General features: G+C 43.7%; 1 protein-coding gene across 1 annotated transcript in view; it reads right to left on the reverse strand.

The window, feature by feature from the left end:
- The window catches only part of DGKB (diacylglycerol kinase beta), a 3,560,883-nt gene that overhangs the window by 1,147,279 nt on the left and 2,394,304 nt on the right, over positions 1 to 19,300 (reverse strand). The window lies entirely within an intron of this gene.

Raw genomic sequence — 19,300 nt, forward strand, 5'->3', positions numbered from 1 at the left:
AGGCCTTAACTGAGGAACTGAAAGCGCAGGCTCTTGCATTGCAACAGGGAGCAGGGGCTGATAGAGATGAGGTTCGCTGGGAAAGGGAAACACCTTAGCATAACCTCAGGAGCCCTAGTACCAGAGGCCTTCATCTCTCCCAGTCCCTGGACTCTGCCACCTCCATGTCCCCTGGTGCACATGAGCACAGGGCCACAGAAGGACAGATTACTCTCCGGCCAAAAGGATGGGGCTCATAGGCCAGTACCACCCAGGAATGGATGGGCGGGCATCCGGGTATAGGCACCTAAGTACAGTGCAATTATGTGGGGAACCCCAGGAGAGTAGGCCCACTAAGGGCTTCGTGAAAACCTCTGCCCAGTTAGGTCAGTGGGGGGGTACCCATTAAATCCTGGTAGCAAGGAGGGATCTGAAGACTCCTCTGAGCATCACAGGACACAGGAGACCAGGTCCCCACATTCTGCCAGCTATTCCCAGGCTCGCAGAATCCGGGGAAACCTGGAAGATCAGACGGGCACCTCTGGGAGCAGTGCTTCTGAATCAGAGGATGAATGGACCAGGGTTACCCGAACCAAAAAGACCAATAAGGTGAAAAGGGCCTTGCTTAAGGACCCCTTAAAACAGATTAAGGCAATCAGGAGTGTTATCACACCTTATCATAAGAACGCCAAGTATTCTGTTTGGGAACACTTGGAGCTCTATGAGCAAATGATGGAGACTTTCCATTTGAAGGACAGCAGTAGCTGCATCCAGTATGTCAAACGGACATTCTCCCCTGAATACTCCAGTTTCTTTGCGGGGCTGGAGGACCAAAACCATTTAAGATGGTCCACATATAGGGCGGCCATCTTGAAACATTTTTCTGTACATAGAAATCCCCAAGAGGCTCGCAAGGCAGCCTACAATTTGCAATGTGGGGAGGATCAGGCCCCACAAGAATTTGTGCAAGAATTGAAGAGTGCCTTTGCGCAGACCACCAGAAGGGTGCGCACAGACAGCAGAGAATTCATCAACACATTTTTCCATGTTCTTCCCAAGTACATAATGACCCAGCTCGTGAGAGATTTTCACGAGAAAAGATCTTTAGACTGGGTCATTGAGCAAGCCACCCGGATCTATGAGGTGCAGAAGCCCATAGAAAATAAAAGTAATGCGCAGAAAAACCCCAAAACCAACAGCACCCCTGCTGCTGCCAAGGTGGCATAGGTAAAGGTTGCCCCTGTTTTAGATTTGGAGATGGGGGGCCTAAAAACCTGCCTACACCAAATAATTCACAGCCCAGAAGGCCCTCGGGCCAGTCACAGACAGGGAGTCGAGGAGGTAGTCCCACAAATGGGGTCCCTCGCTCCCCTGACTATGTAAGTCCCCGCTACAAGACAAACCGACCAATCCTGTGTTATGTGTGGACTCCTCCAGCCCAAGGGGGGGGGATCCAGCCAAGTGCCTAACCCGGGGAACTTCCCTCCTAACTTCCCCCAGGAGGGCAGAAATTCACCAAATCCTGGGCAGAACTTTTTCACCAGGTATCCACCCAATTTCCAACCCCAAAACCATCCATCCTTCTTTCCCCAATTCCCTGAGCCCAGACAACCTAATCCGGGAGAGGGGAGGCCAAGGGTGGAGGGGTACCCAAATCTTCCCAATCCGGGGTATTACCAGAGAAGGGATAGCTACCCTTCCCGGGATCAGCCCAGGGGAGAAAATAGAACCCTGTATCAGCCTGAGCGGGTTTCACAACTTGAGCGCCAGGTCAAATATATGGCACGGGATCTGGGTCACATACTGAGGGCTCAACAGACCCCTCAGATGAGCATGCCACCGCAGAATGCCCCAAACTCTGGGCCTGGTGCTCCAGAACAATGACGGGGCAGCACCCCGATAACCCACCGGTTCCGAGGGAGGAGGCACAAGGGGAAGGGGGGTGTAAAGCCTTGGAGGAAGCTTCCTTCCCAACTTGTAAACAGCCCCTGGAAACCCAGGAACCGGAAACAAAATCTCCTACCCCTGAAAGTCTGCCACCCAAGGAGCAGAGGGGGGGTAGGAGTAACAAAGGACCCAAACAGACCCACTTTGTGCAGGAGGTACAGGTCTTCCAATTTGAGGGAGAGGGATCCTCAGAGGATCCTGGGAAAAGGATCTTCTCCTTCAGAGATGGGGGAACTCCTCCCAAGGATAAATGGGTCCCAAAAGATTTCAACCCAGACTGGGTAGATGTGGGGATCGAGCTGTCGCCGCCCATCATCCTATCCCAGAAACAACAAAACCAAACTTCCCTGGTTTAAACCCATCCTGGTGACTGCCTCCAAAAAGGCAGGGGCAGCCCAGAACCGGAACCAGGACCAGGGGAACCTAAAACCGAATCAACAGACTGGGTAAATGTGGGGATTGAGCTTTCGCCACCCATCATTCGATCCCAGAACCAACAATACCAAAATCCCATGGGTCAAACCCATCCTGATGATTACCTCCAAAAAGGGGGGGGGGGGGGGTGGCCCAGAACCCGAAAACATTTCCAGTTGCCAACTTTTTCTTTCAGATTCCCCAGGCTCTTCACAGAATTCTGCCCAAATCTCTTCTCTCGCCATGTCCAAAACCAGAAAGTTAGCCCACCAGTTGTCCAAAAATGTGCATTATCTGTGCCCCCTTGAGGAGAAGGAGGGAAGATATTATGCCCCGGTACACATACAGGGTACAATTTTGGCACTGGTGGACACTGGATCCCAAGCTACCCTTCTGTCCAAAAGGGCCTTTGATGAACTGAATGCCAGGAAAACCTCTCTTCCTGGACAACTGCATAACTTTTACGGGAAGGAAATTCCCGTCGAGGGGACTGCAGAGTTGGACATTAAAATTGGGAGACACAAGGTGAGACACCCGGTCATAATAGTGACTCCAAAGGGCACCCCTTGTTTACTAGGGAACGACCTCCTGAGAAGGTTGTCACCCCTAATAGATTGTGTAAACAAGGTCCTCTGGACCCAGACTAGCCGACCAATAAAATTAAAACAGAGTGTCAACCATGTTAGTTTAAATGGCACCTGCCACATGGTTGAACAAAAATCTGACCAAGTAGAATTTCACTTCCAGAACAACCAAATTCCAGACGTGACAGTAATAGCAGTAGGACAACCGACCGGTGATGGGGGGTCCTCTCTATTTCTGAAAATCAACCTTCCTTCCAGTTTAAGGTGGTATTCCACACTGGAAGGAAACACTCTGAAATTCTTTACCAATCCACATTCAGACACTCCCACTCCTATAGTCCAGAAATATGTGAAATCAGCTCAGAGCCTGGCTGATATTCAGCAAATTGGAGAGCAGTTGTTCATCCCTGTTCAGTTAAATGATGGGAAGGACTCTGTTCTCGCTCGAGTGTGTGTGAACAACGGTAAGAGCTTCATCAGCGAAGCCATGTTCCGCCAACTCCCAAAAGATCCAGCCATTCCCACATTCAAACTGATAGACAAATGGGAAATGGATCTGGAAACAACCAATTCCAAACATCTCCTGCCAAGCAGGTGTATGCTCAAAATCTCCATTGGCAACAAGAGCATAGTCCATAATTGTTGGGTCGTGCGAGACGTCACTGCCGCCTTTTACTTAGGCAGTGACATTCTCAATCGCTTTGCCATTAGTTTGGACCTAATAAACTTCAAAGCTTGGTCCCAATTACCGGATAATCCCATGGGCTTTGATGATCAAGAAAAAGCATTTAGGTCAGCTCAATTGCTACCTAATGCAGTTGAAATTCAGCTTAAAGAGGAAGTCACCATCCCAGAAAGGACCCGACAATTCTCCCTGGAAGTGAAAGTTAAAAGAGGACAACAATTGAAAAACCCTGATGCTTATATCCATCTAAATGCTTCTCTCCAACAGCAAGGGTTAGGGGTAAACCCAATTCCATTAGTCAACATAGAACATGACACCATTCCAATAGAGGTGGATAACAGCGACTTACAGAGTATTACTCTAGCAGCAGGCACCATTATTGGAATGGCGGTTGATGACAGACATTTCTCCATTGATTTAGGAAATGAACTGTTAGGACCAATCCCCAAGGACTGTTTTGACAGTGACAGTGATGACAATACAACACCAGACAGGATTTTCACCCGGCATGGGGGGAACTTCCTGGTGTACACTTCTTGCCCTTATGGTAAGGAAGATGTGACTTGTGACTTCAGGAGGGATGAGTTGATTTTCCAGGTCCATGAGGGCTGCCTTTCCCACCTGAAGCCTCCAGTCCAAATCAGCACTCTGACCAGGGACTTCTCCACCCAGCTGGAGGAGGCCGCTGAGATAGCCAAACCAGAAGTCTTTCCAGGCTTCAGGCAGATGGTGGAAGAGAGAGTCAACCTAGCTGATGCCTGTGTGACTCTGGAACAGAAGCAAAAGTTGAAACAAGTTTTCTTGGATTTCCAAGATCTCTTTGCAGTAGACTCATATGACTGTGGTCGCACCGACATCCACACAACAACAATTCCCACGGACCCTGGAATGACTCCATTGTTTGTGAAGCAATATCGCTTGCCTCTCGCATCCATGGAGTCTCTTACTGAAATAATTAAGAACCTTGAGTCCCGGGGAATAATTTGTCCAGTACACAGAACCTTCAATAATCCGGTGCTAGGAATATTGAAGCCAAACGGCCAGTGGAGACTCTGTGCTGACCTTAGGGAGCTCAACAAATGGGTCCATACTTCCCGATGGCCTCTGCCCTACATTGACCAAGGGCTGGCCCAGATTCAGGGGTCACAGGTATTCACAGCAATAGACCTGACCAATGGATATTGGACCGTGCCTGTCAGTAGGGAGGACCAATACAAACTGGCTTTTACCTTTGGGGACCAGCAGTACACCTGGACCCGGACTCCCTTCGGATAACTCAACTCCGGCAATTAATTCAACATTTTCCTAAATAAGGCCATGCCCGACCTGGGTGCAAGGGGTAACCTGGCTTATATAGATGATGTCCTCATCAAAAGTTCATCTGTGGAAGAACACATAGTGGAGATCCGTTATGTTCTGACGCAGTTGAGGACCGCCGGAGCAAAACTTTCCTTTCAGAAAGCACAGTGGTGTAGAACCCGTGTTAATTTCTTGGGGCATGAGATTACTCCTCAGGGTCTCTGTCCCCAAGAAAAGAAAGTGGAAGCACTTCAGAAACTGAAAGACCCCACAACTCTGCAGGAACGAAGGAGCCTCCTTGGACTGACAAATTACAGCAGAAAGTTCATTGAAGGCTATGCAGAGATCACTAGACCCCTGATTCATCTCTTGAAGGGGGGGTCAAGTGGGAATGGGGTCCAGAACAATCTGAGGCAGTAAAACCACTCAAGAGAATCCTCTCACAAGTGCCTTGCCTAGCTTACCCTGTCAGAAACAAGGAGTTCTTCCTGGAGACAGGGTTCTCTAATACGTGCATGACGGCAGTGTTATACCAAAAGCATGACAAGGTCAATAAAGTAATCTCCTATGCGAGCAAAACTTTATCCTCTGTGGAGGAAAAATTCAACGATTGTGAAAAGGCACTCCTGGCAACGGTGTGGGCATTGATGAATTACCGCCCGTTCATCCAGGGGGAACACATCATAGTGGAGACTCCACACCAGCCTCTGCAATATCTCCAAAGTGACAGAATCCGGGCCGGAAATGTGAGTAATTCCCGAATTACTTCCTGGATTCTGTCAATGCAAGGCTTTCCTGTGGAGGTCAGATATGGCCAAAACCAGAAGAGTCCCCTCGCGCAAGGTCTGGCTGACTTGCATGATTGTGCCAGAGAAAACTGCCTTGAGGACGAAAGTCTAAAAATCAATGACAACATGGAGGCATACCTTAATTCCCCAAACAAAGTCTTTGAAGAAGACAAGTGTGAGGGAATGCCCACTGTCTATGTGGATGGATGCTCTTACCATGTTGACAACAACGGGGAAAAAGAACTGGTGGCCGGCGTAGGGAATGCATGGGTGAAGGAGTTTCCAGAACCCTCCGCGGGATACAAAATTGGTCAGCGAAGTAGTCAGGTGGCAGAATTGATGGCTGTGCAGCAAGCCATCCTCACTGCTGTCCAACATCAACTCCACGAACTGGACATAATCACAGATTCGTATTATGTACGGAACGGGTTTGTGGAGCACCTGGTTAACTGGAAAACCAGAGGCATGCTATGTGCTAATAACAAACCTTTGAAACATGGGAAGTTAATTCAAAACATTGATGACCTGGTCACCTCGAATGGGATGATCATCTACTGGAAAAAGATCAAGGGTCATTCCAAAGTAGAGGGACCAGACACAACTGGAAATTACTTAGCTGATCAGCTGGCCAAAACCGGGGACATCCAAGGGGATCTAATAGAAATAGAATCCCTGTTGGGGGAAATCCAGGTCACTGCTATCACTAGGTCCCAGACAAATGCTCACAATGATCTTTCAACTGCACAATGGAGTAAGGAGACCCCTGATGCTGATTTGATTACAGCTCAGAAAGGGGATCCAATAATTGGTAAGCTTTACCAACACATTGAGGACCCCGAGAACTTTCCCCTGACGGATACCGATTACATTGGGAAAGAGGACCTAAGAGTGTTGATGAAATGTCCAAAAAGGTTCCGAATCCAAGACGGTTTGTTGGTAAGGAAATCTCAAGCTGGCCATGATCAGTAGGTGGTCCCTACCTCATTCCGAAGCCTGATGTTAAGTCACGCCCATGATGCGGCCACCGCTGGTCATAGGGGGTTTCACATAACACTCGAAATCTTAAGAGAGGTTGCATACTGGCCACACATGGGGCGGACCTTGACCAATACCTGAAGGGGTGTCTTGTGTGTGCACAATTTCAGCCATCATCCCTCACACACCGTGCGCCTCTCCAAAAGAGGGGGATGACACTGCCATGGTCAGATCTGCAAATCGACTTTGTAGGCCCTGTAATTCGCTCGTCTAGAGGTAACAAGTACATGTTGACCGTTACATGCTTGTTTACCAAGTGGGTGGAATGTCTCCCGGCCCCAAACTGCAGGGCAGAAACAGCAGCTGCCCTGATGATTAACCACATCTTTTCCCGTTTTGGTCTTCCTCAAAGGATTGAGTCAGACAGAGGTAGCCATTTCACCAGCGAGGTAATGACAAAGATGTGGGAGATACTGGAGGTTAAAAGGAAGCTACATATTGCTTACCGGCCAGCTTCTTCTGGAGCAGTAGAGAGATACAACCGACCCATTGTGAGCACCTTAAAAAATTTTGTGGCAGATTCTGGGCCAAGTTGGGATATCCGATTACCTCTGGTCCTAATGGCCATCAGATCTACCCCTGTCACCATTTGAGTTGATGACCGGACGCAAGATGGTGCTTCCCCAGCATTTGCTCTACAGGACCCAAGAGCAGACACTGATAAATGCCTCCACAACTCATAAGTATGTGGAGAATTTAAGGAATCACATTCAGCATGCTTTTGCCTATGCTCAGCGGAATCTAGAAATATCAGCTGATAGCATGAAAACCCACTACGACCTGAAGACCACCAGGAAGGAATATACTGTGGGGGACCGGGTCTATCTATACAATTTCCAAAGGAACCAGGCCAAACAGTGAAAATGTTTGCCTACATGGAAGGGACCGTTTGAAATTATATACAAAATCTCCCCTGTAGCTTACAAGATCCGCATCCCCAAAGGCAGTTCGGTAGAGGGGGAAGACAAGTGGGTACATATAAATCAGTGCCCTCCCAGGCACACACTGAAGCAACTGGAGGAGTCCTCTGCAATACCAGAGGGGACAGCTCCAGATTAATTCAGTTCCCATCCTAAAATATCCCACATATAGGGCCTCATTACACAGATGGCGGAGAACCATGGCGCTATTAGTGCCATGGTTCATGCCGGTAAAATACCAGCACCATCTTGGCTGAAAGGGGAATTACCGCCCCATTCCAAGGTTGGCGGGGCGGTAATTCCCCCTTCCACCATTGCCCTTCCCCATTCCCATTTTTGCCCCATAGGGCATAATGGGAATGGGGAAGGCGCTAAATACGGTACCGCAAATTGCGGTACCGTAATTAGCTCCCTGGGTCCCTTTGCAGGTTGTTTTTTAACGCCTGCAAAAAGCAGGCGTTAAATCCCACAACCCGCAAAGGGACCTCGTAGTAAGACGGTAAGGATTTACCAGTACCGGTATTTTACCGGTATCGGTAAATCCTTACCGCCATCTGTGTAATGAGGCCCATAGTCTCTAAAATATTATGATTGGAAAAAAAATGTTCATGTTATATCTTGTTTTAAAATAAGACTGAAAAATGTATCCTGATGTATACAATGTATATGCCGCCCCACCATTAAAAGTGTTGAGAAATGTCTACAAATAGGTATTGCCGCTTTTGCTTTATCACCCTAGGAGAGATGAAACCACAGAGACTGACCAAGGAGAACGACCCGGAGACCGGGAGCAAAGATCCGAGGGGCCCGGGGTCCCGCCCAATATTCCCATCAGGACAGGCGAGGAGAACCGATTGATCCAACCGGATGGAGGAAAAGATGCTGAACTGTGCCATCTACAGAACTGGAAGAAGATGAGGCGAACATCCCAGATCTTGCGAGTTCCATCAGTGAAAGTTCAGAATGGCCATCGCAAAAGGGGGGGCTTGTGGGATGTTTTTACCCATGCATCCAAGCCCTACCATAAAACTGTGCATTACTGGCATTGAAAACATCATGATGGCCAGAACTCCCCAGAGAGTGCACAGGGAAAACATGAAGAATAGGCTGCCACCCATTTTTGCCTATGTTGTGAGCCCAGGAGGGCACTGCCTAAAACCACCATTGGGCTACACACACAGTAGCCTGAAACCATTGGGAATGGCCATGCTGATTTCCAAAAGCAACCCAGAACTGTGGGGAATTAATTTTCGTAATGTCAAAAATGGATGCAATACTGGTGCTCACCACTATCAGAAAGCCGGCGTTTTAGAACCACAAGACTTTTGGGTAAAACTGAACAAATTAACCCAAACCAGGCCAAGGAAAGACTTGCTAAGAGGTGGATACAATGTAAAACTATATTCTGAAATGACTTGAAGGAAGTAATTATTTAATGTATATATAAAAAATAGCTGGGGGTGTCAGCAGCTTAAGTTAAATGGACAGAAAGCCACTAAAATCGAAATGTTTAGAATAAATGAGTGACCTACTTGTGAGTGTCACATAGGTTGCAATTGTTTAAATGTCATAGTTTTTAACTTAGAATCAGAATTCTAGCTGCATGTACAAAAAAAGTGACATTTAGCTGAATTCTGCCTGACAACTACCCCCAGCAGGAGTTGAACTGGCTCAACAACTCTTCCCAGGCCTGGCTGCATCCTGCTGCCCCCACCAAAAGGAGGTGACACCTCTCTGATTGAATTAGGGGAGTGGCACCTGGGGACTGCAGGAAGTTGAACAAAGCCCTGTCCTGGACTCAGGCAAATGTTATATTGGGGGGGGTCATAAAATGGCTTCCTCTTGGGAGAAACTGGGAGCTTGGGGGAAGTGGATAAACCAGAAATTCCACCATGTGCTTTGGAAAACCACACCCCTTCGGGGCCAGAGCATGATTTTAAAAAAATGGAAAATTCACAGTGCAGACTTGTCAAAATTATATAAATAACATCATCATTTTTGGGATTTTTCTCTGCACATTTTAAGAAGTGTTAGGACCCTGTGGTATGTTCTTGGGGATAGTAGCGGAAAAAAGGTTTGTTACTCCAAATGTATGCATGTTAAAAATCTGACACTTTATCATTTGAAACCCATATCCCAGGTGCACATCTGTGTAAAATCTGGAAAGGTTTAGAGGTCGTTATCTGGATGAAAAGGGGAGAATTTTGTCATAAGTGGACACAACATCGTACAAAGACAGCGATCAGATGGTTTGGTGCTACAGAAAATATGTTAACTGGACCTATAATATTAGAAAAATGGTACATAGATAAATATGTATTTGGGTCAGAAATAGATTTGTGTGCAATTTGACAAGGGGAGGTTCCTCTGACCATAAAACCTACAGCATCACTCTGACACTCCATTTCTTTCCCCCAATCAAGGGAGAGAGGAAAGCTTGGCCAATGATAAGTGAGAGGGGCAGGCTTAGCTAGGCCCAGGCACACACCCATTTTCAAAACACATAAAAGGAACATTGAAACCCAGGTAGAGACATTCACTTTCCACTTTCTTGCGGGACGCTTTGCCGGGAGACTTCAGACTTCACATCCAGAGATCCAGACTTCAAATCCATCAATCTCCAGAGACCAGAAATTAATTCCAGAATTTGTAGCAGAGAGGCCTGAATCCACAAGCTGAATCCTCTTCAGCAGGCCTCAAAACCAACCAAACTATTCAACAGCCGGGCAAGCTGGTTGAATTCTTTGCCAAGAACTTTTGCAAGAACCTGTAGCAGTATCCAGAAAGCAGTGCTGTATCCAGAACCAGAGAGAACCAGAGACCAGATCGCTGTGAAGAACTGCTAGCAGAAGTTCAGCCAATCCTGACCCGATCGGTGACGAAGTCGCATTCCTGTCCAAAATCTAGTGTGAGTACCCAGCTAGCACTGTGCCAAAACCAATCTCTTAGTTTAAAATATTCTAATCCAAACTATTTTATCCTATTAGAACTGCCTCCTAGAATCGTGTCATTCTGTCATCTTTAAAACTGAAAACTGTCATTTGTCATTCTGAGCTTTTAAATTTTTTCTTCCGAAAAACTACCTTTACTAAATCGGCTGTATCTCTGGAACCGTTTATACTAGGAGCGCATTTTACTTTCATCTTAAAGCTAAGATTCTAGGCTTTCCAAAGAACCTAGAACTGACTTCCTACTCCTTATGGTGCCTCCGTAATTGTGCTCGACGCACGCAACTAAATTTGCCGCGATTTGACATTTTGCTTAATTTCAGCCATGTGTAAAAATATTTGTCTTTGCTTTCCTTTGCTAAAATTAGTTTGCAACCTGACAATCATCCATAGAGCCTTGCTAAAGTGATCCTGAACTAATACAAAGTAGCTGTCACCCACCCTGAACCTCTAGAGGGAATTGAAATCATTTTAGCATATTTTTCACTTCTTTGCATACCACCTTTAAAGTACTTTGCCTGTGTTTAAAATCATCCCTGTTGCTCGAAACTTGCAAGAGGGGGGAACTGAATTATATTTGATTGCATTCCTGAGAACTGTGTGCTTTTCTTCCATTTCTTTACATTGCATAAGAGGGGGGTGGTGGTTTGCTACCAGGGGGAAAAGTGATTGCATTGTTTTGGTTGAAATCATATCAAGTTTATTTTCTGTACTGCAATTTCATTCATCATTGCATTGTCCTTGAAGCCATAAAAGCATTCTCAGCTACTTTATCCTCTCTATATCAACTTCTAAGTCATTAAAAAGAGTGTACCATTATAACATTATCCATTGTTGATCAACATCATATTCTCAAGTGTGATATAAAATATTAATTTATTATAAAAGTGTGATAGATACATATTGTTTAATTTTCAAATAAACCTTTTAATTTGCAAAACAAACCTACTTCTTGCCTCAGTGGGGTCAGGGGGATTCTAAGAGAGGGGTACTATATAAGGGTTGTCATCCAGAGTAAACAAACTGGACATAAAAATATATCAATAAGGGTTTCCCTCAACATCCCAGACTAGGCATTGATTTAGCTGTAGTGTTGAATTGAAGTCGCTTACAATATGCCAATGAATGTATGGGGCACTTTGAAATTGAACAGGCGTAGACACATGCAGCTTTTACAATGGACAACAACATCATATATTGGGGACGCTTTATAGATGATATTCTTATCACCTGGGTGGGAGATGAACAAATATTCTCACAATAAATTCATTATCTTAACAACAATGAATACAATATCGAAACAACAATGAATCAAAGTCAAGAAAAAACCAGCTTTCTAGATTTGGAAATCTATGTTGAATGTAATACAAACAACACAGTTTCAAAAACGCTCAGCAGGCAATGGTATCCTCCATGCGAAGAGCAATCAACCACAACATGTCATCAAAAATATTCTTTATGGAGCATTGTCAAAAATTAAAAGAAACTACAGCAATGCTTCAAACATGATTAAGAAATTCAAAGATTGTGGCTATTAGCAGAAATTGCTTGAGCCAGCCTTATTCAAAGCTAATACAAAAGACAGGTCTGATTTACTACTTGACAGAAACAAACAGCCTAACACAATGAGTGCAATCAGAATAATAACAACCTACAGTTCAGACCATTACAAAATAAGAAATATGTTAAAGAAGCATTGGCACATTGTACATGACCTAACCAAATATCTGGATGAGAAACCATCAATTAGGTTTCGCAAAGAAAAGACCATTAAGAACAAGATTAGTCCCAGCATTCTGCAACCCAAAAAACATCATTCAAATACTATACTTTACATACACATTGTATTTTACCACCTTTGATAGGAAACTGTAAATGAAGTAATAGCAAAATATGCTTTTACGCAATTGCTATGAACATAACATCAATAACTTTATTAATTGCAACACTTAATTGGTTGTGTAGAGCATTCACTGCCTTTGTAACAAGTAGTGAATAGGAAGTATGATTCGGCAGCTGATACTTCGCATCATGGAACATTTGAGAGCAATTCGAAAAGGAGATCGAAATTTTCCAATGTCAGTGCATTTTAAAAAAGAGCATCAAAATGGACCAATACAGTCACTGAAATGTATGGGTCTGGGGGCTGTAGAACATCACCAAAGAGGTGGCAAAAAAGGATTGAAGTTGCATCATTTGTAACCCAAATGATACATATTATGAATACTTGCCATACTGGTCTCAACCAAGACAATGAGCCTCATTACGACCTCAGCGATAGCCATGCCGCTATTGGCGGCCGTCAAAATTGCATCCAGGTCCACAGAATGAGGAATTACCGGGCCATTCTGAGTTTGGAAGGCCCGGTAATTCCTCCCTCCAAAGACCCGGACCCGGTCCTTCCCCATTCCCATTTCAGCCCCCAATAGGGCTGAATGGCAATGGGAGAGGGAGCAAACAACGGGCAATTACGAGTTGGCCCGTTGTTTGCTCCCTCTTTTCCTTGCGGGACCCGGTAAGCACGCCTGGTTTGACCAGGCGTTACTTCCTGGGTCCCGCGAGGGGTCCTCGTAATGAGGCGGTACAGGGTAAACGGCGCTGGCACCTTTTACGGCGCTGTTAACCCCATACCGCCAGGGTCGTAATGAGGCCCAATGTGTGTTTCAACTATCTTTAACAGGTATGGAACTAATGAACAATTGGGACAATTTACCATTAGTATTTCTGCTTTGTATCAGGAGCCCTTTATGGAATATGAAGATTTCAGCTATAGTAGTATAGTAGGCCATTTTTCATACATTAATGCACAATAAGAAAAGTATTTCATTCAGTATTCTGATCATTTTATTGTGCAATATATACAGCCATATTGGTAATATTAACATTTCAACAATTGTAGTTTAACTATATGAAATATCTTGTTTGATTATTACAGACATTTTTTAATGCTTCAATCTTATTGTCAATACACGTTACAAGTGCTATGATGTCATCGCTTTCTACGTGTGTGTGTGATTATGTCAATGTGCTAAATAAATATTGGGTGCCCTCTTGAAATGCCAGTTCACATGTGGTATGGCATTTTGGAATCCTTTGAGAAGCTGAAATTTCATATCTAGCTTTTTGCTGCAAATAATAGGTAAGATATTGTCCAATGCTGCATTCGATCACTTTTAGTTTCTAGATATCTGCACCTCAATGTATACACATAGGTCTTTAGCAAGATGACTCCACAATACACTAACATATATATTTGTTCAGATCCACTTTTTAGGATAGCAACGTTGAATACACAAAATGTCTTGGTGAGTGCCACTATATCATTTTATTTTTACAGTGATGCTAATTGTACTTTACCAATAATTTCTTACGTAAGGTCACATAAAGACAATCTGCAATGTTATGTTAATTCGAGATATGAACAACGAAATGCAAGAAACATTTTCTTTTATGTACAAATATAAAACTCCTGATGAGCCACAAGTAATCACCATAAACCTTGGATCATTAAAAATGTAAAACCACAATAAGGACATAAAGACTGCTAGATGCACACTTGGTTAAAACATTTATATTACATCAGTAGCACATATAGAGCTCCAATTAAGCATTAACTCTTAGGTGATTGCTTTCAAATAACACTGCCAGTCATTCTGAGCACAACATTTTATGTTACTGCTTGAGGAGAAATCTAACTCAAAGAGATCCCAGCAGGAACTATTTTGGGTACAATGAGGCACAAGTTTGGTGGGATGGGATATAGGGATAAGCATGACCATTGACAGTCAATTGGTGAGAGAGTAACCAAATAACACCTACAAGCATTGTGTTGTTCCTCATATCCCATCTCCATCCTAGCTGTACTCCAATGCAATAGTTTCAGCTTATTCGATAGCCAAACCTAAAAATGGACTGAATTACCAATCAATAGCAATGCTTGGCAGCCTGTCCAAAATATTTACAAATCTCATGTAATAGGATATTGCTTCTTGGACCAATAGTGCAAAAATTGTATTGAAAACTCAAACTGGGTTTGGGGCTGATATATCCCTTGAGTCAAAGTTCCCATCTTGGTCCACATACCATATTGTGCTCTCAAGCAGAAACATATACTGCTTACCACTTTACATAGCCTTAGTTGATTTTATTGCCGCATTGCATCGGGTAAACTAATAAAAGCTTTGGAAAAATCTTTGATTTGTTTAATGGGGCATTGAAAAGGGCCTTTTAATAGTTTACATGCATCTACTAACATGAGAGTGTGCATGAAATTGTGCCCTTTCAGGGCCAATAGTGACCACTTGTGGGCTTACTCACGATGCGGTCTGGTCTCAATGATATTTCATTTCTACCTCACAGACATTCCAGAGTCTCCAAAAATCCTACTCCTACTCCTACTAAATGGGTCAGATTCACCTACAGTGAAGTACAACTATGCAGATATTGTTCTTCCTGATATTACACCTGTCGGCTTTCAAAGCCACCTGTCATCTTTACACCAAAGTGCTGTAGAGAAGGATTAGCACTAATAAAACCAAAACATTCTGGGCCCGGTTCATAGAAATGTGTGCTGAAATAATGCAAGGACAATGCACAAGCCTGCACACAGTATAAAAATGTGCGACCCGTGTGGTCATGCAATAAACTGTGCAAAGTAACTGTATTGGCAAGCTGCACCAGGAACGCTCCAGACACACCCACACACAAAGCATAAACGGCCAGTACAGCTAGCTTTGCACGCTCCCCAGGACGTGAATACATACACCCTTCAAACAGTGCATGGGGTCCCCCGCAAGAAGGCCTGCATTTCAGGGACCCTTTGCACGGACCCCAGTGACTGTTGCTGGCACCTCAACAACATGAGTATGGAAAATTGTAACTTGGTCTAAACTCAGAAAATATGGGTGCAAACCCCAAACCAGTTCCTGCACCCCGATAGACTGCATATATGAACCCATATGTCAGATATGAACCCCAGTTGCATATACATACCCCTAAATCCAACATGCAAGCCCACCTCCGTGATGCAAATCCTATGCACAAGTGTACTTACACCTGCCTTCATGTGGCGTAGTGATCAAGGGATTTGCGTGGCCACACAAAATTCGAGAGGCTGCACAGGTGTTTCCATGAATACGTGTCATTTGGTGCAAATGGCAGCATGCGAGGGACTGCCTGCGGGCCATCCCTCATAACGCCCATTTTTTGCATGATCATCCCCATTTTCTGAATTCCGCCCCCTTCTCAGCCCTCTGCGCAAGTCACTCCCTTGCACTATGTGGTATCACGCGCAAAGCGCTCGGCAGCACGCAGAGACATGCCGAGCAAGTCCTGGAAAAGTCCTGCTCCACTAACATGGATTTGCGTGCGCAATGGCGTGCAAATCCCAGATTTTCCATGCAAATAATCCCATGAATTGGACCCCATGTTTTTAGTTACAAATGTTGTGTGTGCTCCTTTGAGGTATTTTTCATTGGGGTGAAGATTGCAAGCTTGCATTTGGTAACAAGTTATTTTGGAAACAACAGACCGTTAAAAACGACTCATGTTGGAATTCCACCAATAGGTGGCGATAAAACTGTGAACTCCCATCATGAAATAATGCTTTAAATTCTGGGAGAATGGATGCGCTAGCAGGATGCAATGGGCATTGTGTGTGTCTAATCCCACAGTTAAGCAGGCTTTAGCAATCTGCCTTTAACTCTCCCAATTGACAACTTCTAAACTATAAGGTACTACATTAAAAAAAAAAAAAAACATTACTTTAGAATAATATGTTATACTTGGTAGTAAAGGAGAGCATATTATTCAAACAACTGCACCTATATTTTGTAACTCGAGCCTATGCCTTAATGCGAGAAAATTGCTTGTATTTATTTCATGTGGTCTGATTTGTGTTGCTTAAAAATTCAGATCATGCCTTCGCTCATTTATTGCAGTGCATTCTAGATAAAACGATATTAATTTCATAATTAAAAGTTATCTTGTGTAAATACCCTGCAGGCCTCAATGAATCAAACACATACTGTGTGTCAGGCCTCCCACTGTCTTCAAGTGGAATGTACTGGCTGGATAATTAGATAGTACATATTTTTTAACCTTATTTGCATGCATATTATATCTTTTGCACACTGACAAGCAGCAGTTACAACAAAAGTCAGATTACCACAGGGAATTCCCACAAAGAAGTCTTCATTCCTTATAATTTACAGCCTAAATTAAAATAATTTGATCTTTGACAAGGATGAAATGTCAAGCGGAGGGGGGTCCTCTACAAGCCACGGCCTGTGGATTCTGAAATCTGCCTAATTTATGTCAGTCACTTCTTAATACATATTTAAGCACTACACAAAAACGGATGATAAATATGCAATCTGACACCTCTGGTATTTCCCTGCTGTTAATTTATAAAGGTCTGGAGTTCCCAGTCTAAACCAACTCGAACTATTTAAATAAGACAAGAACTGAAGAAGTCGGCAGTGGCTTGACACCGATTTCACTCTATATAGAGCACAGAGGGGAGTAGAGTAGGACAAATAGATTTAGATGAGTAAAGGGGTGGGTTTAATATTTCTGCAGATTCCTTTATGGAAACATGTTTAATCCATAAAAAATAAATAAATAAACGATTCATCTTCTGCAGATTCTGAAAATCTGGTGCTAATAGATCACGCCATCTGTGACACTTTAACGGAGGGTCAGGTCCACCAGTCTGGCATACCATCTGTGCATGGTTGAGGGTTGCTTATTTACTTTTTTGCTACATATGTTAAGCTTTGATTTTCGACAATGCTATGATACAGAGAGTGACGATTATCGGTTTGATTTGCATTTAGTGTGGTTTGGATTCCTGGTTACTGAAATAGCCTGCTTCATAACATAAGTTCTATTTCTTCACCGATGCTCATTGTATTTATTTGATTGCTAAATAATTCACTGTAAAAATGTAATAGACTAATATTACACATTCTGCCCAAAATAACCTTCTGTATACATTGAATATTTTGCTAAAAAACAGAAACAACACAGGGCTGTGAACCTTGATGGAATCCGTAATTTAGACATTCTGCAGAAACAAGCAGCAAGTTCTACACACCTAAATCACTAGCAATAGAAAACATGTATTGCTGGTGGTCACTGCTTTACCGCCAATAAAGTCCAATAGCAAAACAAATACATGCCTTCTTAAAATGTTGGTAATCACAGAAAATGCCTTCTTAAATTGTTGGTAATTACAGAGAAAATAACGTTTGGAGAAGTTGGGAAGTTGTTTTCTGCACGGGACCTTCTCCATCCTAGAAATGTACTTATTTGTTTCGAAGCAGTATTTATGCAGAAACTGCAGGGACATGTTTTGTCCCGAGATAGTTTTACCACCATGGGAATAGTCCAATTGGGGTACATTTAAACATCATAAATGCAGATACAGCTAAAAAGTAACCACGTATGTTTAGTTCAAACGTTTCTAACAGAACGTGGTTCAGTCTTTGAACATACATTGGTCTGGAACTTTAAAGTTGATCACAATCCATTCAATAATTACTAGATGCAAGTAAGTGACACGTATGAGTCTATTGCGGGGCTTCAATACAGATGTACACACATCATCTATACTATAGAGGACAGACCAACAATGGCATAGAACGGAATGTTTGCCTGGATATATTTCTAGAGCAAAGCAATGATGTGAAATTTATTTTACCTCTTTAAGAGAAACCTGGCATATAAAGGAATATTTTCAAATGTTATCAATGCCCAACACTCAGTTGCGTTTCAGTCTGCAAACATATCAAATGCTCAAATTACATAATAGCTATCAATGTATTGCGTCCTTAGAGGATAATAGCTTTTGATCAACATGATTTGAATGGGTTTTACAATGTATTAAGATAAAACGTTGTTTGTGTATTTGTAAAATTACTTTCTCAATAGCCAACCACAAATGTACATTTGTCAACAATTCAGTTGTACAGGGGGGCATTTTAAATAGAGATTCAGTAAAAAAAAACTTTGTTACAGGGACGTTATGGTTAAGGTTCGCTTTAAAAACCTATGAAATGCAGTAAAAAACGTTATTAAAGGGACGTTATGGTTCCAAGTAAAACCGAAAAACCCTTGAAATTTGCCAGTTATGGTAAGCTAAGGAACCATAACTCGCGCCACCACCGTGCACTGCTAAGACTAACACCCAGGACATCAAAGATGAGGTGGAGGAACGCCCTACTACCAGCACTCGCCGGGAGTCTTGGGTGTGGCTGTTGTTTACCGTTTATGGTAACATACCAAAAACACATGCGGACAAGGTCACCTGTAACCAGTGCAAATTAGTGCTGAGTCGTGGGAGACGTGGTGCATACAGCTTTGGAATGATATCCATGAAGCAACACCTAACTTCGTTCCACGGTGCGGACATTCACAAGGTTGTACCTTGTGATGAAAATAGTAGGTTGAGTTCCGCCACAGCATCCTCCGTTTCTGCTACTCTCAGCACAAGACAAGACACTCCTGTGGGAGAGCGCATCCCTACAGCTGCTTCACAGGCCATTTGCGATGCTGTTGACCCTTACCTTTCGAGGGTCACAATATTGTGTATGTACTGTGACGCAGTACTCTGCAGGGGGGAGAGTCTTCGAAGTGCTTTCGAGACTACGGTCACGGACCACCAGAAGACCTACCTACCTAAATAAGGCCCACCCTACAT

The sequence above is a fragment of the Ambystoma mexicanum genome, chromosome 2q (assembly GCF_040938575.1).
Source record: "Ambystoma mexicanum isolate Mex_15411 chromosome 2q, UKY_AmexF1_1, whole genome shotgun sequence".
NCBI classification, from domain to species: domain Eukaryota; kingdom Metazoa; phylum Chordata; class Amphibia; order Caudata; family Ambystomatidae; genus Ambystoma; species Ambystoma mexicanum.